Source organism: Apium graveolens, chromosome 10 (genome assembly GCF_009905375.1).
Source record: "Apium graveolens cultivar Ventura chromosome 10, ASM990537v1, whole genome shotgun sequence".
NCBI classification, from domain to species: domain Eukaryota; kingdom Viridiplantae; phylum Streptophyta; class Magnoliopsida; order Apiales; family Apiaceae; genus Apium; species Apium graveolens.
The window spans coordinates 144,230,142-144,242,661 of NC_133656.1; the positions used below are offsets into that span (position 1 = coordinate 144,230,142).

Here is a 12,520-nt window from a genome sequence, read left to right on the forward strand (position 1 = left end):
GTCACATCCTGATCCAACACTCGCATAGTGAGCTCACCCTTTTGCACATCTATCAAGGTTCGGCCAGTGGCCAAGAAAGGTCTTTCCAAGATTATGGGAATCTTCTTATCCTCCTCGAAATCAAGAATTGCAAAATTAGCAGGAAAGATGAGTTTGTCCACCTTGACCAAGACATCCTCCACAATGCCTCGTGGATATGTAATAGATCGATCGGCTAACTACAAGGTCATATAAGTAGGCTTTAGATCAGGTAAGTCCAACTTCTTGAAGATTGACAAGGGCATCAGATTGATACTAGCTCCTAAGTCACATAAGCATTTGTCAAATGATACTTTTCCAGTGGTACAAGGAATAATGAAGCTTCCAGGATCTTTAAGCTTCAGAGGTAACTTCTGTTGCAGCACAATACTGCATTCCTCTGTAAGAGCAACTCTCTCTAAGTCATCAAGCTTTACTTTCCGAGAGAGAATACCTTTCATAAACTTTGCATAACTATGCATCTGTTCAAGAGCTTCAGTGAAAGGTATATTTATATGAAGTTTCTTGAACACCTCCAGAAACTTCTTAAACCGCTTATCCAACTTTTTCTTCTGTAGCCTCTTAGGAAAAGGAGGTGGAGGATAGATCTTTTTCTCCCCTATATTACCCTCAGGAGGTGTGTGTTCCACATTAGTCTTCCTTGGTTCCACTTCTTCTTCAGCCATAGCTTCTTCTTCCGAAACTTGAGATTTCTCGGGATTTGCAACCTTCCAATTCAGATTTTTCATTAGACTGTTGCTGTTAGGTAATAAATCACATACAGAGGGGGGTGAATGTGTTTTCTGATTTTAGGCTTTTCTTGATAGATAATGCTTGAACAAAGTAAATTAAATCTTGTATAGAAAAGTGTTCATGCAGAAATTAAACTTGCATAAATTAAAGAACACAGATCTTCAAAACTCACTTTATTTTTGTATTAAATATTAAGATGCTTTGCTACAAAATTTCTAAGATCTTCTAAGTTAAAGAGCTCAGCTTCTTCTCGAGAGTGTTACAACAATTTTTGATCTAAATTGTTACTCCTAACTAGAGGACCAGTGTTAACTTTATAGCTTAGTTAACTGCTAGTTTACACAGTGGATAATAAACATGCTATTAGCTTTTCTAAACTGTCACTTGTCATTTCTATTAATAGAAAAGCAAATCTTCTATTTCTAGCTTAGCATATCTTTAGCATCCCGTGTTTACTTTAATCATCCTCTGTCAGTTAATATTTGCCATTGATCTTGCACACTCTTCAAGCTACTTTTTGTAGACTTGTCAATCCAGCTGTTGGATTGTTTGTTGATTGTTTATCTTGGATATTAAACTGATCTGTAATTTTGTACTTTGAGACTATACTTCGAGATCTCCAGTTTGATTCATTTCAACACTTGATATCTCGATAAGTATAAAGGCTTATCGAGATCTCTGGTACTCCATAATGAGTTTGGCTTGTAAAGGTCTTCAGCTCATCGAGATCTCTAGTCTTCATAACTTCACTTGACTTAGAGATATCTCTGAGTTCTCGAATGGATATAGACTTGTCGATAACTCTGAGTTCTCTAGTAAAGGAATGACTTGATGATATCTTTTTGAGTTCTCGAGTAACTTTCCTGACTTCTCTACTCCCGGTGGATATTGCTTATCCGTTGAGTAGATATTGCTCATCCGTCGAGTAAATGTATAGCTTATCCGTCGAGTAGATATTGCTCATCCGTCGAGTAGATGTTATTCATCCATCGAATGGATATATAGCTCATCCGTCGAGTAGATATTGCTTATCTGTCGGTACTCTCCGGAGTTTGAATGACTTCTCGATAAGTCATTCTGGAGTTCTCGAATGACTTCTCTATAACATTAAATCTGTGACTTGTAGAGATCTTGACTTAGAACATATTTCTCCAAACAGATTTATTTAAATTCAAGCTTCTTCAAAATTCTTCTGATGCATGATCTTCTTGATCTTCTTCCAGATAGAATCCTTAGACTTGATACTATTTTAGAAAAAAGACTACAGTCTGCTCCTTTGCATTTTTACAGACTTCAAGTGTTACAAGAATAAAATACAAATTTAGATAACAATACAACTTACTTAGGGTTGACAAGTTGTCTTAGTCTTGTTAAAGTACAGGCATGTCTTTTACAACAGTTGCAGCTGGAGTTGTTATCTTGGTGCATATTGCGGTTGCTGAAAACCAGGAGGGTTGTATTATTTTGCTGCATACTGCTGATAAGGCTGCTAAACCGCATTCTGAGTATTGCTCCAGTTGAAATTAGGATGATTACGGTTGTTGGGATGATAGGTGGCTGGAATAGGATGCTGCGACCTCTGAAAGTTGCTCACAAACTGAGCTGATTCACTAGAAATAGCACAATGCTCTGTCTCATGGGCAACAACACAAAGCTCATAGACACTAGTGATCTGATTAACTCCATAATTATCCAAAGAATCCACCTTCATCGTCAAAGCCTTAAGCTGAGCAGATATAGCAGTAGCTGCATCCACCTCCAGAATTCCTGCTACCTTGCCTTGAGGTAGTCTCTGAGTTAGGTTTTGGTATTCATTGGCAGCCATCAGCTCAATCAATTCATAAGCTTCATCATAGCTTTTAGCCCGTAAGGCGACCCCTGATGCTGCATCAAGCATGGGTCTAAAAGTGGCACCCGATCCATTATAAAAGCAGTTAATGATCATCCAGTCAGGAATCCCATGGTGAGGACACTTTCTAAGAATCTCTTTGTAGCGATCCCAAGCCTCACATAAAGATTCTCCAGATTGTCGAGCAAATTGAGTAAGTGCATTTCTGATTGCAGCAGTCTTCGCCATATGAAAGAATTTAGTTAGGAACTTTTGAGCAAGATCCTCCCATTTGGTGATAGACCCTGGTGGTAGAGAATGTAACCATCACTTAGCCTTATCCACAGAGAGAATGGATAAAGCCTCAACTTAATAGCATCTTCAGAAACTCCATTAAACTTGAAAGTGTCACAGATCTCGATGAAATCTCTGATGTGCATGTTGGGGTATCTGTCGGAGAACCCCCAAACTGAACTGAGTTCTATATCATCTGAATCATGCTCGACTTGATCTTAAAGGTGTTAGCCGAGATGGCTAGTCGGACAATGCTAGACTGAATATCATTAATCTTCGGTTGAGAGTAATCCATCAAAGCCTTCGTATTTGCTTCTGGTTCTCCCATTGAAATAAGAGCTTCTTCTTCCACTTTCTCCTCGACAAGAACTTCTTCAAAAACTTCCTTAGCTACTACAACTTCTTCCTGAGCTTGATCTAGTATTCTCTTACGAGACCGAAAACGCGCATGCATACATGCTCGCTAGAGTACCTGAAACACGACAAGCAAATAAGTAAGTGACAATGTCCGAGTCAATGAACTTTAATGACCACTGATGACAAACACATAAACTAAAAACTAACCCCAAGTCCCCGGCAGCGTCACTAAAAACTTGCTAGGATGAAAACACGCACTAATATTCACGCAAGTATACGCGATCGCAAGTAATATAGAATTATTTCTAGTTCTTTTCCACAGAGAATGGTTTAGGTTAATTTCAATCAATGCACTTATGCCACAATGGTATGGTTATTATTCAATGCTAAGATGAATAACTAATTGAGATTGTTTATAACTACGATTAACTAAGAGATTATACTAAAGAACATTAACTAAGAGATTGAAAGGGATTGGTTACTATATGACACAAACATGGGATTCTAACTTCATTACTACTTCATTCAATAGCCTTTTTGTTTTCAACCTTAGCATGTGTGATGATACTAATCAGATAACACGAAACTAGTAAATTCCAACTTTCGTTGTACGAATACCCTACTACCAGACATCCATAAAAGAGATAGAAGCAGAATAGACACCAATTATATTGAGACCGTATATGTCTATAGAATTTGACAACATAATGATTTAATGCACAAGTTATCTATCTTGATTATATAGGGCAAGTAAGATGGTTAAAATTACCTACGAATCATGCATAACAAATACATGAACCTATGCCAGCATGGCAAGTTCTAAACCCCTATATTCACTTTCGCTTCAATAGAGATTAACACGCTAACTTATAAGTTCGCGACGCTCATAAGACGAATAAGCACAACCAATACTAGGTTATCATACAATTACCACACACTAAGGTATCGAGACAAATTAACTAAAGAAATCCATAAGTAAATCTGCTAGAACCCCACGATAAGGATTAGCCCATAATCGGACTCATCATCAACGTGGTTTCCGATGAAAGCATGGTATAATAAACGTAGTCTTTATACTGAATAAATAATAAACCTAGTACGTAACAAGAGTATAGGTTCAACAAAACAAGAAACGAGCATCCAAGATTACAACTTAAAACAAAAAATCACAAGAATAAACTAGGTCTTCTTCGCCTTCGTTGAATTATGTTATAGGTCTTCTTGTAGATCTCTCCTTAAGCTCTGTTATGTCTCCTCTTCTTAAAATGATCTTAAGTTATCATTATAGAGCAGCCCATGCAGATTAGAAGCCCAAAAATCAGAATTATAAGAGAATCGGGATTCTTTCATCCCGACCTGGCTCGACCGCGCGCGGTCACGTTGACCTTCTATACTTTTGGCGCGGGCGCGCCGTCCTTCTGGAAAAACTTCTGATTTTGCTTCTCTTTAATTGCTGGTTCTTGATGGTCTTTGCACAAGCGATCTTCATGACACCTTCCAAACACCATTTTAGCATCAAAGCAATGCCAATTCACCTGGATCCCTGATAAATGCCTGAAATGGTAAAACACTTCAAAACACATCAAAAATACAAATAACTTGAGTATAAAACACCAATTCAAGCCTTTATAGGACGTTCTAAGTAGACAAAAATGCCACTTAATACATCCCTCTATAACCTGAAATGTATACACTTTTTCCTTTTTTATCTTCATCCAACTTTGTAGCTGTACACATGGGTGTTGATGCAGGTGAACAATCAATCATTCCAAATTTCTTTAATAAATCTTTAACATACTTGGTTTGGCTGATGAAGATTCCATCACTTCTTTGGCTGACTTGAAATCCAAGAAAGTAACTTAATTCTCCCATCATGCTCATTTCATATTCACTCTGAATGAGTTTTGAGAATTTTTGACATAGCTTCTCATTAGTAGAACCAAAAATGATATCATCCACATAGATCTGAACTAGGATCATATCACCATCATGCTGCTTGTAGAAGAGTGTCTTATCAATTGTTCCTCTAGTAAATCCATGTTTAAGAAAAAATTCTGACAGTGTGTCATACCAAGCTCTAGGTGCTTGTTTTAATCCATATAGAGCCTTGAGTAGTTTGTATACAAAGTCTGAAAATTCTAGATCTTCAAAACCAGGTGGCTATTGCGCATAAACTTCTTCTTCCAACTCACCATTAAGAAATGCACTATTTACATCCATTTGATACACTTTAAAGTTTGAGTGTGCAACAAATGCAAGCAAGATCCTTATTGTTTCATGTATTGCAACTGGAGCTATATTTTTATCATAATCAATTCCTTCCTCCTATGAGTATCCTTTTACAACCAACCTTGCTTTGTTTTTTGTCACAGTTCCATTTTCATCCATCTTGTTCCTGTACACCCACTTTGTTCCAATTATATTTCTATTCTTTGGTGCATGAATCTACTTCCAAACTTTGTTTCTTTTAAACTGATTTAGCTCTTCTTGCATAACAGATATCCATTCAGGATCAGGTAGAGCTTCCTCAATTTTCTTAGGCTCAATTAGTGAAAGAAAGCATGCATGTAGTCATTAATTAGCAGTTGCACTCCTAGTCCTCAAACCAACACTGGGTCATCAATAGTTGCATCCCTTCTGTGACTCTTATCCCACTTTCTGGTATGATCTTGTTGACTTGAATTTTCTACATTTTCTTCACCATTGGCATGACTTGCATAATTTTCTTCTATTTCTCCCATGATTTTGTGCTATAAAATTTAGGTGTTTGAGATGAGTTTCCATTCTCATGATTCATTTGCTTAGTTGACTCTTCATTTACTCTGTTGCTTGTGTTAATTTCAATTTCATCTTCAGAATCACTATCAATGTTCAAATTTTCAAACTTAAGGGCTTCAACTTCATTTTCATCAAGGCACTCCAAGTATGGACACTTGTCATTAAAAGTCACATATGTGTTTTCCATAATCTTCTTTTGTTCAAGCACATAAACTCGGTAGGAAGTTATTTCCAATGAATATCCTAGAAAAATTGCTTCAAAAACTTTAGAGTCAAATTTTACCACATATTCAGAGTTATCTTTTAACACAAAACACTTGCTTCCAAACACATGCATATGATTTACAGTAGGCTTCCTTTTAGATAAAATTTAGTAGGGTGACTTGTCAAGATTTTTGTTGATGAGATATCTGTTTTGAGTGTAACATGCAATGTTGACAGCTTTTTCCCAAAAATTTGTTGACAACTTGGCATCTTGCAGCATTGTTCTTGTAGCATCTACTAGTGATCTATTCTTTCTCTCAACTACACCATTTTGCTAAGGTGTCCTTGCAGTTGAGAACTCTTGAACAATGCTCTTATCTTTGCAGAATTCATGCAGAATTGCATTCCTGAATTCTGTGCCATTGTCATTCCTTAATCTTTTTACACAATTTTGATCTTCAGCCTGATTCTCAATTTTCTTGACGTGTTCAATTATGATGTATGGAGTTTCATCCTTAGAATGCATAAACTTTACCCATTTGTACCTTGAGTAGTCATCCACCATCACAAGTGCATATTTCTTTCTAGAAATAAATAAGACATTGAATAGTCCAAACAGGTCCATGTGAATGAGTTAAAAAGGTGCAGTTATGGAATTCACAGTTTTGCTCTTGTGACTAGACCTCTTCATTTTGCCTTATTTACAAGCCTCACAAACTTCATTTTGAGCAAACTCCAAGTTTGGCATGTCTCTCACTAACTCCTTGTTCACTAGGGTATTGATTGCCTTGTAAATCAGGTGAGCGAGCTTTTTTGTGCCATAGCTTTCTTTGCTCAACAGATGCCTTGGTGTAGAAGCAGCATATTAAATCCTTATTTTCTGAGTATAAATATGAAACAAATAAGCTTCTCTTTCTTGCTCCTTAAGCAACTTTACCAGTCTTTTTGCTGATAATTGAGCATTCTCCTTTGTCAAATAAAATATTGAATCCTTTATCTGTGAATTGACTGACACTTAGGAGATTCACCTCAAGACCAGCTACCAATGCTACATCTTTAATGAAAATATTTCCAGAAACTAGCTTGCTATATCCCATTGTGAATCATTTTCCGTTGTCTCCAAAAGTCATCAATGGGCCAGACATCTCCTCAAATTATGATAGCAGGGCCTTATCACCTGTCATATGCCTGGTACATCCACTGTCTATTATCCATATGACCTTCTTCACTTTGCCCTGCACACAATGAGGATTAAATGTGTTTAGCTACCCAAGCAGTGGCGGGTACTTTCTTCTTGTTAACAGAATTTGCAGAAGTAGAATGTGATGATTCAGAAAGAACAGTGTTCAAATTTTGATTTGTAATTCTCTTCTCAGTTGTAGACTCAATTCTTGTATCTTTGAGATTTACTCTCAATCTATGATCTTCAGCCTTTGCTTCATTGTATCTGCAGGCCCCCACTTTTGGCTCATTAACAGCTTGTTTACAAAGGTGAGTTAGGTGATTTGTATAGCCACACTTCTAACATTGTTTCATGGGAGCATCTGCAACAAATGCAAAGTTATTGCTTTTGTTCACTCCAATTTTCCCATTCCTATTCTTCTTTTTCCTTCCTGTATTTTAATTTTGATTTCTTTGATTGGCTTCTTAGAAACTTGATCTACCATGGGATTCTTTTTAGTTTTAGGAGTTGGAGTTGTTTCTGTGCATTTCTTCTCATTGTCCTCATCTGCAAGATCTTACTTGATAACCAACTCAACTTCACTGACATTGACTTCACATGCTTTGAACAAAGGTGCATCAACTTTTCTCTGTATAACTGGGATATCTTGATTTACAATTGCTTTACCTTTGTCACCTTCACTTTTTTATTGTTATTCAAAGCATCATAGTCCAAACCAATGACTATGTTAGCACATGGTTTGTTCTTCTCATGGTACTAACCAACTAGCTGGGATGCATTCCTCAAAAATTTCAGCTTCACCTCATTCTTCTCTATCTTTTCCTTCATCACAGCTTCTATTTCACTAGCACACTTCAGCTTGTTCTTCAAATATTCATTTTTTTGCTTGATAATTTCAAGTTCCACAAGCTGTAGTGCCAAATCTTGCTTCTCAATCTCAAGGTTCTCATTCAACTTTGACAGCCTACTCACTTCCTCAATAGCTACCACCATGCTTGTGTGGATATGAAACATCTCTACACATATCTTTTCAATAGTTTCTTTATATTGGCTTGTATTTAAATAAATGGTGGTTAGAGTTGGTACCTCAGATTTTGATGAGGATGATTCTCCTTACTCAAGAGCCATTAGTGCATAGTTTCCAAACTCTTCATTCTCATCTTCATCATCAGTATTATCCCAACTTTTTCCTTATACAATGTAATCCTTTCCTTGCTGTTTCTTCAAGAGAGCTTTATACTTTCCTCCAATTCCAAATAGGCTTTGTCCTTCTTCACCTTCTTAGGCTTCATGCACTCAGTAGCAAAGTGATCCAACTCATCACAGTTGTAGCATCTTATCTTTGATCTGTCAACAGATCCAGTCTTGTAGCCACCTTTTCTAGCTGAATTATATCTAGTCTTTGGTTTCCAGTTGTTGCTGTTGGAAGACTGTTACTTGTTCTTGAAAAACCTAGTCTCTTTAACTCTAATGTTAGAGAATATCCTAGCCAAGTAAGCCATGGATTGGTCCATCTCATCTAACTCATCCAAGATGTAAGACTCATGTTCCTCTAGCTCCAAAACAACTTGATTATGAGGTCCTTTGTTCTTTTTATTTAGCTCAGGGCCTGAGACGGGCCTGTTCAGTAGGTACTGTATTTGCAAAGCTGCTTGTGACATGCAAGGACATTTGGGGTTGAGAGGAAATTTTTCTCGAGGACATATCCCTTTATATGCGTTTTAAGATGGTATTTGAGGTGGAGTAGTTAAATACACAAAGACATTGCATGTACTTGACTGGGCAGACAACATAGGTAGATCAGGGATTTTATTTTATGCAAAGTTTTATTACTTGTGTTTCTTGCCTGCAGTAATGCCAAATTCATTTGCAGATTGTTCCTACACACCACAGAGTTTTGGTCTCCTGTATTTGGTATGTGTTCATGGCTGCTGTTTGGCTTAATGTCCAGATCAATAGCTCACTACAAGAAAAAGGCTAAAAGCCATCGGTCATTAATCGGTTGCTTTTAGCTAAAAATGACTGAAAACAGTGGATTTTACTATAAAAGCGACTGTTCCCTGCCGGTGGCTTTTAACTAGGTCGAAATTGTTTTCAGTGGTGAAAATTATATAAAAGCGACCGCATTTTCGGTTACTTTTATTCCAGGTCAAATTTCCAGCTTTTTCCTTTAACATTTTGGTGAAAATTTGAACCTCCCACTCTTGATTTTTGTTGAAATTTAAACTTCTCGCTTCTAGATTAAAGTCACTGAAGTCGGTGGCTTTTATATGGTCAAATATTGTAACAAAAAATGGCCAGTAGCCTGGCCATTTATTCTCAATTTTCTAGAATTCTTATAAACGAATCAGATTTAATAACAAAGGTTAAACACAAGAAATGGGGAACAAGCTTAAACAAAAACAAGATAATAGTGCCTCAAAGTTTAATTACATTCATTCCCCACAAATCTGTTAAAATTATTACACAAATATCAAAATATTACATCAAGGCTAAGATAAATGTTCCATAGTTTGCTTACAAAAGTGAGTGACTGAATGTTTAACTAAATACTACTCATACAGAGGACAGTAAAACAGATTCGGGTGAAGGTCCTGCTCGTCGTCCATCTCCAGTAAAATCATGGTATGCTCCCTTGGAACCATTTCTGGCGTACCAACCTACATAAACAAAATAAAGTTAAGTTCAGAATCTGTGCAGTTCCGTCAAATTTAAGTTCAGAACTTTTCATCTATCTCATAACATGACAAGCATTGTGTAGAATATATTATCAAAGACATTTTTTCGTATGCAGAACATCAATATTGTAACGAAGACTCGGTGTCTCCCAATATGGTAGCTCAAAAAATGGAGAATAGTGTGTCCAATTATGTGTCACGCCATATTCCCTCGGTTTTTTCCTAATAGTTTTTCCAGGAGGAGGAAATTATATCTACTCACAAAGTAACTTTGCACGTGATCCTGAATGTCGAGTTATGACTAATGTCTCCCACATCATCCAAACTTTGTGCTTCTCCTTAGTGGATCATCTTCTTCCAAAATATAACGAGCTGTACCATAGAAAGTCGGTTTACCACCATGCTTGAGTTACTTTGCCTTTACCAATCCCATACATACTGGACATGCCAATTTTCCCTTAGTCGGCCATCCACTAATCATACCAAGTGTTGGAAAGTCATTTATTGTCCACATCAATGTTACTGTTAGGAATATATGTGCATTAGTTTGATGATATGTTTAACAAAACACTTAAGTAGAAATTTAGTGTCTGTAGCCTCAACGGATAAGACCACTTTGGCTATCCGTTGATGGTGTAGCTTTACTTAGAAATAAGTCTAGTATTGTAGCATATTTCAGTCTCTGTATTTAAAATTGTAATTCTTAGAAGTTGAGAGAAACTATGAGTCATGTTGACTACTAGATGATATGCAGATAGGAAGGCCAATTGTAAATATTTCATGCCTTGTAATTTTGTATAAATGAAGTGGTATCAACGGATGACTTAAAAGACCTTCAACGGATGAGAAGCTAAGCTTCAACGGATGTCTCTAAAGCTTCAACGGATAACATCCTTCAACGGATGAGAGCATCAACGGATGAAAGCTTCAACGGATAACATCCTTCAACGGATGAAGTCATCAACGGATGAAAGCTTCAACGGATGTTCTGCTAATCAGCCGTTGATAAGTGGTAGTTGTACCTACAAGCAGAGGCACGTGGGTTGACAGAGAAAACTGAGATGTGGTAGCCGAATTTCAGGATCAACAGAAAAAGCAGCCGTTCTTCTTTTGTACAAAGTTGCAATAGTCAACAAAGTACTTGAGTGAACAGGAAAAGAAGCTAGTGAAGAACTTATTTTACTATTGTAATTTTATATTGTTTTTCACTTGTACACTTGGTAATATATATGAACCAAGAAGAAGCTAGTAATTAGAGAGATTTTTCCAGAGCTGTTAAGAAATATCTTGAGAGAAAATTCATCTAGTTAGTACTAGGATGCAGCTGTGATCAACATTGTTGAACACAGATTTTCTAATATACCATCTCTGGTGGAACAACAAATCCACCAGAAAAGTTTTTAAGGTCTGTTGTGTTCTTTACATTTGTGCTTGAATATATATCTGTCTGTATTAGCTTAAAGCAATTCACACACTTGTTCTTCTTGAACACACAACTTTATAAACTGCTCAAAACTTGAAAAAGTTTTGAGATTTACATTCAACCCCCCTTCTGTAAATCTCATTGTTAGTCTTCTAGGAATAACAATTGGTATCAGAGCAGGCTCTTGACACACAAAGAGTTTAAAGATCTTGGAATCTAACAAAGATGAGTAAGAAGGATATTGGAGTAAAGATCCCAGTTCTTGACAAAGACAGTTATCACCACTGGAAGGTGAAAATGCACCTTCATCTACTCTCCCAAGATGAAGGTTATGTAAACTGCATTGAGAATGGTCCTCACATTCCCCACAAAGTAGCCACAGTTGCTACGGCCACAATTGCTGTTGGTCAATCCATTCCAAAACCCAGAGCAGAATGGACAATGGAAGACACAGAAGAAGTCCACAAGGATAAGAAGGCTATGAACATTTTGTTTAATGGTCTTGACAAGGATATGTTTGATAATGTGATAAATTGTTCAACTGCCAAAGAGGTTTGGGACACAGTTCAGCTGCTGTGTGAAGGTACAGAACAAGTAAGAGAGAACAAAATGCAGCTTCTCATTCAACAGTATGAGCACTTTCATTTTGAAGAAAATGAATCTTTAAATGACACATTCAATAGATTCCAAAAACTGTTGAATGGACTGAAGCTGTATGGTAGAGTGTACCAGGTGAAGGATTCAAATCTTAAATTTTTGAGATCCTTACCAAAGGAATGGAAACCCATGACTGTTTCCTTAAGAAACTCTCAAGATTATAAGGACTTTACTCTTGAAAGATTATATGGAATCTTGAAGACTTATGAACTAGAGTTGGAACAGGATGAGGTATTGGAGAGGGGGAGAAAGAAAGGAGGTTCAGTTGCATTGGTAGCTGAAAATGAGAAAGAATGCAGAAAAGAAACTGTGAGATCTACATCAAGCTCCAAAGATGGTGTAAGAAA

The 12,520-nt window shown here is 36.9% G+C and overlaps 1 non-coding gene across 1 annotated transcript; it reads left to right on the forward strand.

The window, feature by feature from the left end:
• Nucleotides 1–2,726: 2,726 nt before the first annotated feature.
• On the forward strand, nucleotides 2,727–2,833 carry LOC141694750 (small nucleolar RNA R71). The gene has a single exon (XR_012564034.1). It is a non-coding gene; the product is annotated as a small nucleolar RNA R71 (small nucleolar RNA).
• The last annotated feature ends 9,687 nt before the right edge of the window (nucleotides 2,834–12,520 follow it).